This window comes from Rhagoletis zephyria, unplaced genomic scaffold, assembly GCF_001687245.7.
Source record: "Rhagoletis zephyria isolate East Lansing unplaced genomic scaffold, Rhagoletis_zephyria_1.1 Rzeph_scaffold_04204, whole genome shotgun sequence".
NCBI lineage: Eukaryota > Metazoa > Arthropoda > Insecta > Diptera > Tephritidae > Rhagoletis > Rhagoletis zephyria.
In genome coordinates, this window is record NW_016161287.1 from 27,425 (window position 1) to 39,422 (window position 11,998).

The following is an 11,998-nucleotide window of genomic DNA, read 5'->3' on the forward strand; positions in this document are numbered from 1 at the left end:
CAGTGAGTTCAAGCGGAAGTCGTTGGCAGCAGCAGCAGTCCGATTTGTCCAAACCACTTGAACCAACCGACAGATCAATTAAATAATGCGCTGCTGGAATCTACAGAGTTGTAATTATGATGATACATTCACTGCTTTTCCACACACGCGTATATGTACATATGTACATACACCCAGCAGAAAAAGTTTGCGTACAGATTTTCCTTACAATATTCATACTGTTTTTCATTAAAAAACTTCGTAAATTTTTTATAAAGATATATGGGGTACTCACAACGGTGTCATAAGTGTCGTATAGTTGTATGTCGTAAAATTTAAACGCATAAAAAGTATATTAAGGGAGTACCATCAAAGTCATATTATGCCTTTTCGCAGTGTTAAAAATTAGTTGGTTGTGGTTTCAAGTTCTCTAAACATTTATTTAAGCTAACGGTACACCGTGGTATCACGACAAAAACTTTAAACTTGTACAAAAAAGGTCTGAAAATTTGGCGAATATTTGTAATTTTTAGACTAAGTTGGAAACCTATACTTGAATGGTTTATATTGAAGAATGAACTATATTTTTCTATAAATGAACAAAATTTTATTCTTTGAAAAACATATATAGCAAATGTATGTATGAATATTTTTGAAAAACCTCTGTACGAAAACTTTTTCTAGTGGGTGTATGTATTTACATGTGTAGGTACATATGTATATATGTACATATATATATATTTTAGTTTGGCGCAATATGAAGTACATAAATCAGCAGCCCTCAATCTGCTTGTTGCTTTTAACTTTATTACCTGGTCCAGTTGGTGATTTCCAATTTCTTCATTAAACGCTGACTTTTCTTCTGTAGTGGCAGAGAAAAAGGATTTGCTTATAAATAAAATTTGATTTGAATTGATTGATCATTCCCAGCGGGAGACCGAGAGTGAGTGGATTAATTTCTACTCGAATGAATTGGGCGGATACGAAATATTACCGAACAAATAAAGGATAAAGCTTTGGCTCTGTGTACTTAACTATGAACGTATGAATGAATGTTTATTTCGATATCCATATCCTAATTCATACAGAGTTATGTACATACATATATGTACATAAGTACACATGCACATTGGAGAGGGTGACATTTAACAGACTACAGACTTGGTTGTGAGGCGGTTCATGACGCACCACAGGATGCCAGCCATTGTTGACAATTATTTTTATAGTTTGACTTTGATGTTTCGAAAATTTGATTTCAAGTTAAGGCCGTACATAATTAACTTTTTACAATGACCTCGCTGCTGGCGGAAGAATTTTCAAGTTCTTTAATTAAAAAAAAAAAAAACGCAGGAAAATAATATTTTCTTCCTAATGTATATATTTTATTTTATAATATGTATGTACATTAGGGTGGTCCAAAAAAATGCATGTGAAAAAGTAAAGTCGGAATTTGTATGCTCTCACCCCCTAGGATTGTTCTATATCGAAAAAAGTATATCCTTGTTTTTTTATTTTTTTTTTGAAATCAAAAAATATTTAGAGGTCGCTCAAAGCGCCCAAAATTTTTCATGTATTTATATATTTTCGTAGAAATGGTATAGAATAGTTAAAAATCAAAATTTTTTAACGGATTCCCAATAATAACACCCAGTTGTTTATATAACCATTATAATGTATAGTTCCGCCAAAAACACACAAAAGCACCAAAAAAATGCAATGCGGTGACCTATAAAAAATCGTTAGTATTCAAAAATGGTTAAATAAACAATTGGGTATTATTATTGAATGTATCCTGAAGAGAACCTGAGTTTTCCGATTTAAAAATATTGATTTGCAAGAATTTTATACCATTTCTACGAAAAATTTTATTTTGTTCATATAAAAATTTATGGAAAACTTTGAGCGCTTTGAGCGATCTCTAAATATTTTTTGATTTCGATACCAGCATATATTAACCCGTGCTGGTTTGAAGTTGAACCTTTAGTTATACCGAAGTTACTATAATACTTCTAATCTCAGAAGCCAGTTTTAAGTATTTTATAGTTTTATCGAATTCTTATCTGAATGAGTGGCCAAATGTTCGTATTGTTTAGTCTGTGCTGTAATTTGAGGTCCTTTAAATATTACTAGCAATCTATGCAAAATCAAAAACCATTACAAGATAAGTATTATCTCTTGGTGTAATATATTGTACACGTCGTTGATGAGAATGGTCAAGTTGCGTTCAGTCTACCTTTCAAACCACACTCTGTGGTTAGTAGCGCCCTAACGTAAGCCAAGGTCTTCACCACCACACACCCCTCTAAATCCACCTACCAGACGCTGCAGCGTCCTCTTTACCTTCTGTTTAATTTCTACACCTCGACACCTTCCTCAGCCACCAGAAGGGATTTTTGCTGATACCCTACACGGAAGATTGCTTCTGGCAGTTGGCGGCCGGCTATAAATTAAGTTGGAGCAGTTTGCTCACCTAGAACAAGTAAGGCGAAGTGTATGAAGCTGTGGACCTCCCAAAACACACCAATGAGATGCCTTCTAATGTCGTCTGAACACCCAATGCTACGTGTCACGGAACATACCTACATACATATGTATGTGTATTTATGCTCAGCAACCAATTTGGCTGCTAACAGGAAACACCCGATCAGACACTTGCTGGAAACAGAGCCACCTTCTAGCCTCTATACGAACTGCTGGACGGGATACAGACTTGCATCGCACAAGCATGGGACCCAGAGTTGTACAAACAGTCCTTACGCAACATTCACCGGGAGACCACCACGACTTTCACGAATTTGTTATTTATTTATTTTTATTATTTCAAGTTATTTACAAAATTGGGTAGTGATCCCAAGTCGGCATTTAAAAACTACCTTGCTATTAATAGAAACTGTACCTGGACCGAAATGGGCAGCTGTTTTGCCTGTTGCGCCATTCATTCGATCGCTGAGGTCGGCCTATTAGCAAGATACTTACGCTGCGGGTGCGAACTCGCCTTGACAGCATCACGATGGACCAATGTTAAGACATGCAAAGAGTAAGTGCTTCAGGCGCATAGTTTTTATTGTCTCTCACCACCAACTTCTGGTTGTCGTTGTGAAAATATAGTTTGGTCGACATGAGATGGCAGCCTATAACTTCGTTGCATCGACATACACGCTGAGCTCTAGAGCTCTCGCCTGATCTCATAGTAAAATAAATATTATAGATATAGTTGAACTTTTTAGGATAATTATTTAGAATTAAATCGGACAGCTAAAAATCATAAGTTAAACTGATCCAACAAGGATGGACCACCCTAATACGCATAGCTACATACATTTAATTATATTGACAATATTTGAATCCTCTTCATCATCTCCTCTCACATCTTTGTATATTTCTATCACATGTCTAACAAGTTCGCAATTGTCAGTCATGTCAATATTAAATGTCAAAAATTCACAGCTCGTCGCAACTTTCCGCAACCAATGTCAACAAGTTATGCACTCATGTGTAAATGCCAGATAAAAAGCGAGTTGAATACTAGAAAAGTATATCATCAAAATAGATTGGCTACACCATTTGTATGTACTCGTGTACGTATATATGTATGTATGTATATATGCCAATATGTATGGGTGCGTGGTTTAAAAATTCTAACTTTATATTTTTCCCTAAGAACTACATATATTTTCCCGCATTTGCTTACATTAGATTTTACATTAAATTTCCGGAATTTCAAGCCCGCAGCTGTGCTCATCTGGGTGGCAGTCAACTTTTCAATTAGCTAAAAACTCCAGCGTCTATGGGCTAAACCACGTAATTACGCGCTAAGTGGGATCCCCACACTGGAGCGCTATCGCTTAATACCTTTTATCCAAGCCATAATTCGTCTAATAACAAAAGTCTCATTTTCTTAGTTAGCTAGGAAGCAAAAACAAACAACAACAATTTTTCTCAAAGGTTCGTCCTGCTTGTCACATTGCATGCCTGGTCGCCCCGGTCTGTTAGTGGATTATCAAAGTCAAGGACTACCTGTCCGAGTAATAACTCCCATATTTTATTTTGCAGCAGTGACTTTTTCTCCAACATTTGCCAACTTCTGACCGCTTCGCCGTCGCTTCGCCTTTCGCCTCCACCTTCACCACACAAATATATAATTCATTCATTCACTCATTGGATTCGTTTGTGACAGCGTGCAACTTCAACTTTCCACCCTGTTGCTTTCAATGAATATTCGCTTGCGTCGCTCTGACGCCCTCTTGGTGTTGCAAATGCGTCACCCACGCTACAAACATATGTATGTACATACATACCTACGTAAACTCCGCTTCAGGGTGGTGGCAAAGTGCGAAACCGCAAATGTTAAGCAACCAAAGTCAATCTGCGTAACTAGCATGAATGCCGCAGCAACCGCACGTGAACGCACCGCTACATAACCGCTATGTGGCATGCCACAAATCTGCAAAACGGTTGCGCTCCCACCGCTGGACTGAGCAAAGCTCACAAATTTGCGCGTCTATTATGGCAGCTCATTGTGGGATTACCGACAATTCCGTCTGTCTGTCTGTCTGCCGTGGCAGTGGGCGCTTCAGCCCACATCGCACTTTTGCCTATTCGAATATTGGCAAAGGGGTGGAAATCCACTTTGGTACGGTATTTGATTTTTTAATGTTGCCACTGAATTTCCCTGCCCAGCCCTCTGCGACTCCTTGCTGTGACGAGTTGTTGAGCGCTCAATTGAATTGAATGGATTCGTGTAACTTGGCGAAGGATTTGCTTGTAAGTTGGTTCATTTAGACTGCATAAATGGGTACTATTTGGTGCTGCAAGCTAACAATGATTAGTTGTAATCCAGGAAAATGGTTGGCCATTATTATTGGCACTATAATAAATGAATGAATTAAAATCGAACTAAAATATTCTTTACTAGTCTCATTCGGAAGTCAATCGGACGTATCAGTAGACTTGTAGGTAGCCTCAACATCAGGTACTTGCTCATTCATTTTTTTTATTGATCTTCTTCTTTTCTTCTTTTTTGGCGCTTTAACCGCCTAAGCGATTTTGGCCGAGTTCAGCAAAGCACGCCAGTCGTTTCTCCTCTGTGCCAACTGACGCCAATTGGAAACGCCAAGTAAAGCCAAGTCCATCTCCACCTGATCTTTCCATCGCAGTGGAGGCCTCCCTCTTCCTCTGCTACCACCAGCGAGTTCCGAGTTGAATACTTTCAGAGCTGGAGCGTCGGTGTCCATTCGAACGACATGGCCAAGCCAGCGGAGCCGCTGTATATTAATTCGCTGCACTATGCCCATATCGTTGTAAAGCTCATAAAGCTCATCGTTCCATCGTCTGCGGTACTCGCCGTCGCCAACGCGTAAAGGCCCGTAAATCTTCCGCAAAATCTTTCTCTCAACCACTCCAAGAGCCGCCTCATCGGATGTTGGCTTCTGCGCCATATACCAGCACGGGCATGATGACTGACTTACAGAGTGTGGTTTTCGTACGTCGAGAGAGGACTTTACTCCTGAATTGCCTACTCAGTCCAAAGTATTGGATTTCAATGCTGACATTTTTTCATTGATGTTTCCCACTAATTTGTATTTAGTCGCCAGGATTGCTCCTTCGCGTAACAATCCCTCGTTGCTCACGTTTTGTTGTAAAATGTCACTTATTAGACTGTCTTAAGAGCTTACAACATTGAAAAAGCTATTTTCGATTTTGATAAGGCCTTTCGGTCCTCACCGATCCCAAGAATATTTTCAGCAAATGATCCGGTCTTTCATTCGATGTAAAGAGTAAGTAATATAGACTTAGTTCAGCGATTCAAATAAAGCAGCTGCACTGGCTAGAATATATCGCACGAATTGTTGCAAATGCTTCAGCCCTAAAATTATTCATCGGGGTACCCGCTGGTGTTTGCCGAGGAAGGAGAGAGGTTGGAGAGAACATACGGATTTACGTGAAATTTCCTAGAGTTTCAAGGGTTTTTTAAGTCCGCAGGTACTGAACATATGAACGAGGAGCGCCGAACTTGACACTGCCCGACGAAATACGAATTGAATTTAACTTTTTAAACAGGTGGCAACCCTCTTCCAAAGTGTTTTCATTTTGAACCCATATTGTAACAATTGAATTGACTCGAATTTGTTTTACTGGCGTCATTTAAGAAGAAGTACTGTCCGATGATTCCGCCAGTCCAAAAACCACACCAAACGGTGACTCGTTGTGGATGCATAGTTTTTTCTTGAATGTAGTGTGGATTTTAAGTATGTACCCCAAATGCGGCAGTTTGGCTTCCTAACGCATCAGTTTAGGTGAACGTGTGGGTCATCGCTGATGATGATATTTGTTTTTTTTGGAAAATCGGCATCAACTGCTTGTTGCTCAAGCATTTAATTGGTACATATACGGCGCTGCAAATGGTCTCTATCGTTCATTCAGTTCCTATTTCACTTTAATTTTTTAGACGTGTAAAAATATGTAGTTAGATCTTTTGTTAAAATCCGCTGAACGGTGCTGTGAGTAAGGCTAAATTGCTGTGCACGACGGCGAATTGAGGTTGTTGCGGCATGGTTCACACTTTGTTACAAAGCACCAATATTTTCGGTCGAACGCCCTGTTCGTAGAAGTACGGGTGTTGGCACGTCTTGCACTGATTCAGTTTCTTCGAATTTCTGCACTAAATGGCTAATTGTTGACTCATATGGCCGGTTAACGTTGACGAAAAAAAATCTACCGTATGGTATAAAATGAATATGACTTGGCGCCAGGCGATCGATTGTTTACTTTAAACAGATTTTTGTTTCGAGATTTTTTCGTTTAAATACACTTTCGTTCTGCAATATACAGATGCTTTTTCATATTTCGGAAACACAAAGCAAAAATCGAAAACCATACAAAAACATACACAACTTTTTTATTTTCCTTTTAAAATGCTTCGTAGGCAGATATTGAACGCAGAATATCCTGCAATCCAAGAAGTAAAAGCTAACACGGCTGCACACTCAGCTACAGCCGAATTGTGTACCTAAACACGTTTTCAAATGTTCCGTTTATATTCCTTACAATTATTAAAACAAATTTCATTTAAAATCGAAGAGCAATTCAGAAGTGATTTCTCTGCGAAAATATATTATTAACTTCTATATATGCAGGGTTGCCAGATTCGGGAACGGAGAAAGGAGTACATTTCTATTTTGGATAAAAAAGCAACGCAAGGGAGTACATTGCAATAAAAAGGAGTACTTGTACTCCCAAAAGCAGTACGTCTGGCAACCCTATATATATATGTGACGGCGCACGAAGAAGCACACTTTAGCGTCTTTTGGGAAATTTTACGGGACGGCCGAAAGTAAAGGTAGCATGATTTTACCCCTAGCTATTTGCCTCAGATCGGTTTTTAAAATTGAAAAGCAGGTGTTTGACCGTTTTTTTTCCGATTGCACCACGTTACAAATTTGGATGAAAAATGAAAAATCAAATTTCTGGACGCTAAGCTGTGTTTCTTCGTGCGGCGTCACATATGTATGTATGTACATATGTGCACATATCGAATTATAGGTATCTTCTCTAAAGTAATTTTTAAACGATATCTAATTTTAATTAAATAACAAATTTTATTGGGCTAATATATTGCCGATTTCGGCAATGATCCAGGTGGCGTAGTAGTGGTTGTCCTTTATTCATCAACCGTTGTAAATTTCGAATAAATTATGTGACATTCACTCAACTCAACTGGCAACGAACAAAACGCGACCACCATTCCTTGTTGTCCTTGTTGAATTGCAAATGTTGCGAAATGTTGATGCAAATGCCTTCATTTACATGGCAGCGAACATTTCAGTGATAATTAAATTTGCGACTGTGACATTTTTTGTGGCTGCAACATGTCCTTTAATTGTAGCTTACACGCATACACTCCCATGCCTGACGCTGACATTCTTCAATGAAGGACAAACAACAACCCTTTTGCAGTCAGCGTTACCCTCCGTTATCCTCACTCTGCTTGCCGACGTCACTTGTGATTTGCTAATGTGATAATGTGTTCATACGATTGTCACTGCGGCCATGATGCGCGGGTGAGCGAGAGGGGTGATGAGAGGGTGCAGCATCACATGTTGACTTGACTTTTGAGTACATACATACATATGTATGTATATAAGATTTGGCAACAACAACGTTGGCTTTGCAGCCGGTGACTTTAGGTGGCCTTTGTGTGATGTGATATATTTGAAGTGATATTGAATGTCACCACTGCGTTTGAAGTGAATGCATGTATGTATGTATGTGTGTACTTCTGTATTTCATTATTTCGAGTGTGTCGTGGTGGAGAGTGTCCTGTGAAAGGCTGAAGAGCTTTAATGCATTTTGCATAATAGTTTAAAGAGCACCAGCTAATGGCATGACTATTAATTATTTATGACTTTGGCAATGTGACAAGTTTGAAGGACTCTTCAAAATATGGTCAATGAATTAATTTTTCATTCGAGATTTGTAAAAGTGCTTTTGCGGAACATAAAATTCATGCATAAGTATCTAAGTTTTTGTAAATTGACTCCGACTTAACAGAAACGGGCTAAAACGCTTTTCGTTTTTCGTTTTTCGTTTTGCGTATTTTTGTCGGGAATGTTTTTTTTTCTTACATACAATTGTACATACACACATAAATATATGTATGTATATGAGCCTGTCGGCATATGTAAGTATGTAGACACATACATATGTATTTTACATACTTGATTTTCAAATTGTTTGACATAAATAGCGAAATCAAATCGTTTGCTAAAAAAAAAGAAGAATTTTAATCAAAAAACGGAACGGCAACATTGTTCTTCGCAGTTCGACGCCTCCTCGCTGCTGTGGCCGATACGATAAACCACAATACAATCGATTTGTGCGCTTTCACATTCGTCGAATTCGCATTCATTGTCAGCTTTTTAATTAATTGTGGTGTGAGTTCAACCCCCGGCAGATAGTCAATGCACAACACAAACATTGGTTCATAATCGAAATGCAGAGGAGAAATGTGCAATGGAATGGTACAAAAAAAAAAAAAAACATTTTAGATTTCCGCACTGTAAAATTCGCAGCTATTGTGTATTGTGTATTTTTGCAAAAATTAAAAAAAAAAAATAATGAATTAAACAGCACAAAGTGACGATTCAAATATTGAGCGTATCGTATACAACGGTGACAGGTCTAGCAGCGGCAACAACAAACAGTGAAAGCAATTTTACAATGGTTTTTGCGGTTTGGATGGCGCTGTTCGCTCTGGAGTGCTGATAACAACCGAAACGGATAGGAAATTAAATTTTTTCCAATCAAAAAATTTTCAATAGCTTTTGCCAAACATACAAAGGTGAATGTGTACACATGCCGCAAATGTATATATGTATGTATGTATATATGTATGCATGCATGTGTAAGTTTACATTTACATGAACGAATGTGTCGTAGCGCATTACTGGGAGCCCTTAAAATGAGTACTTTTTTAATTTTTGTGGGGTGGTCCAAACAAGTCACACATTCGCATCCGTTTGATAAAAAATCGTTTAAATAAATACCGTGGCGTTCACACCTGCCTGGGTTTCAGCGTTTATGTGGTACAAATTTCTACTTTACACTGAGAAAATAGTTTAGTTACAGCAACTATATATGTTTCCCTCAACACATGATTTGGTTATAGTTACACGATGTGGTTACAGTTACCAAATCTTGTGCTGGGAGAAACATATTTAGCTTACTCTTTTCCGAGTGTTGTCAACTTAATAAAAAATATCATCACACAACCTGTTAACCAGATAGGTACTGTTTTTTTTTGTTTCCTTGCAGAATGAAATGAAAAACTGTAAGCAAAATAGCTTTGTTGTAAAATGGTATAATTACAGTTGAGTGTTTATTTTCATAGCGTTCGTTGTTTCGTTATTCATATTACAATTTCAACTCTATAATCCGAAGCGCTGGCCTTACTCATGCATACATTTTTTTTTTAAGATTTCACATTGATTTACGGAAAGACCAAACGTAAAATGAATAATACAAAAGCGAAATCGTAAAACGGCGTGAGGAGGGAAAATAAGAAAAGGTGCTTGGAACCAGTGCCCGGGTCGAATAACGGTATGCCGCTATGAAGGAAATTTGTTGTGTGGTTTTTGGGAAGCGTTCTTTAAACCTGGAACGCAATTTTTTTTATTTTTAATACGTTCATACTAATTATTAGTCGAATCGACTAACATGCATTTAGCACTGATTTTTTCTTTTAAAGCATCAATCGTCAAAAAATATTCCATAAGTTATTGTTTTAATACTTTCTAAGCAAAATAAAACAAAAGTTATGCGGTTATGTTGTAGTTTAATGAACGAAAATTAAATTAAAAAAAAAATGCATTTCCAGAAACTTCACCACAAAACATAAACTACTTGAGTCGAATCGACTAACATTAGTGTTCTAGGGTTTATGAAGAGTAGCTAGTAGAAGAGTAGTAGTTTAAACATAATTCGGCTTAAGGGGTCGTCGATAGTTGATTGAAACTTTTTGGCTCTAATAGAGGATAAACACCTTTTCAGGCGCCCAGACTCTGAGACTGAAAATTAGAATGAACTTACATTGGTTTTTATTGAAATTTCTTAACATAACTTAACCTCAACAAACAATTCTTGAGCTAAGAAAAGTCATGCTTGTTTTTGCAAAATTGCAAATTACAGTTTATGTAAAAACATCAAAATAATACTAATAAAAATTATGTGAATATGTATAGTGAAATTCTCTATGTCTAATTTTTAACCGACTTCCAAAAAAGGAGGAGGTTATCAGTTCGTCGGAATATTTTTTTTTTTTTTTTTTTATGTATGTTACCGCATAACTTTGCACCACGTCAACCGGAAAGGTAGTGTCTCAGAAGTGGTCCCATACTAATTTGGTTTAGATCCGATCGTTGGATCATGAAATATATAGACATATACTATATATTTTTTTTTAAGTCGGTTTTTTTTTTTGCTAAAAATTACTTGTTTATAACAATGCTTTAAAAGAGCACTATACGCAGACCACCATTGCGTCATCGACTCCAGGGTTGAAGACACAAAAGTACCTTTTCTTAAAAGCGCCCTCCATGCAGCAGTTTGCTAGATAAACACACATTAAGGAAGAAATAATTTGATAAAACATATTGGAGGCCCTAAGAGCCAGAGTGCTAGCTTAACTGACATTTCAAAAAAGGATTAGGATGCAGATTAATTTGCGTTACCAGAATCGAAAGAGCTTAAAGTCCAATTCACACCTTCTAATTTTCTTTTACAAGATATAATGGGTAGCATAACGTAGGTGGATGGGCTTTTCAGTAAAAGACTCTATATCTTATACGGGCTTGCGGAATTAAACTTTTCCCCCTTACAATAATTGTGTTGTGTTTTTCTAATATTTAAGTATGTTAAGATAATATATAGCCTTTTTTCCTGGAATATCGAAATTTATTTTCAGTGATGAGAAATTTACGTGATGGAATTTTTTATAGATCTTTCCGTAGCTTAGTACCTAATACTAAACCAAATTGCAGAAAAAAACAGCGCAGGCCTATGTTATTTATAAATCCTTCATTCTCATATTACATAAACGATTTTTTTTTCTAGATAGGCTGGTTCTCATTTTCTAATATGTAAGTAAAATTTTGTAGTAAAAATAAATTTGTGGCATGAAAAATATAGATGCATACAAAGTTAAACTTTTTCCAAACACTGGGAAACTTAGATTGATAAAAGCCTACCTTCGATCAACCCAGGGTCAAAGTAGACCAACAAATTTTGCACTACATACTTTTAATCGAAAGTGAAATGGTTGCAAATTTGATTTACGATGAACATTGCGGCGAAAAAAGTGATCTTGCCACGGATCAAAAAGTACCTATATGGGAAGAATTAGAGTTTTTAGTTTTTATTGAAATTATGTCAAAATTCTTTTTTAAGGGGAACTTTATTAATAAAACTTCATACGAAATAAAAATTTTAACAGCATTTCTGATGATTAAGTTATGTTACATAA

General features: G+C 37.0%; 1 long non-coding RNA gene across 1 annotated transcript; it reads left to right on the forward strand.

Annotated features, from left to right (window-relative positions):
* The first annotated feature begins 259 nt into the window (after positions 1-259).
* On the forward strand, positions 260-11,758 carry LOC108370406 (uncharacterized). Its single transcript, XR_001848627.1, has 3 exons — positions 260-329; positions 9,716-9,719; positions 11,747-11,758. It is a non-coding gene; the product is annotated as an uncharacterized LOC108370406 (long non-coding RNA).
* Positions 11,759-11,998: the final 240 nt, after the last annotated feature.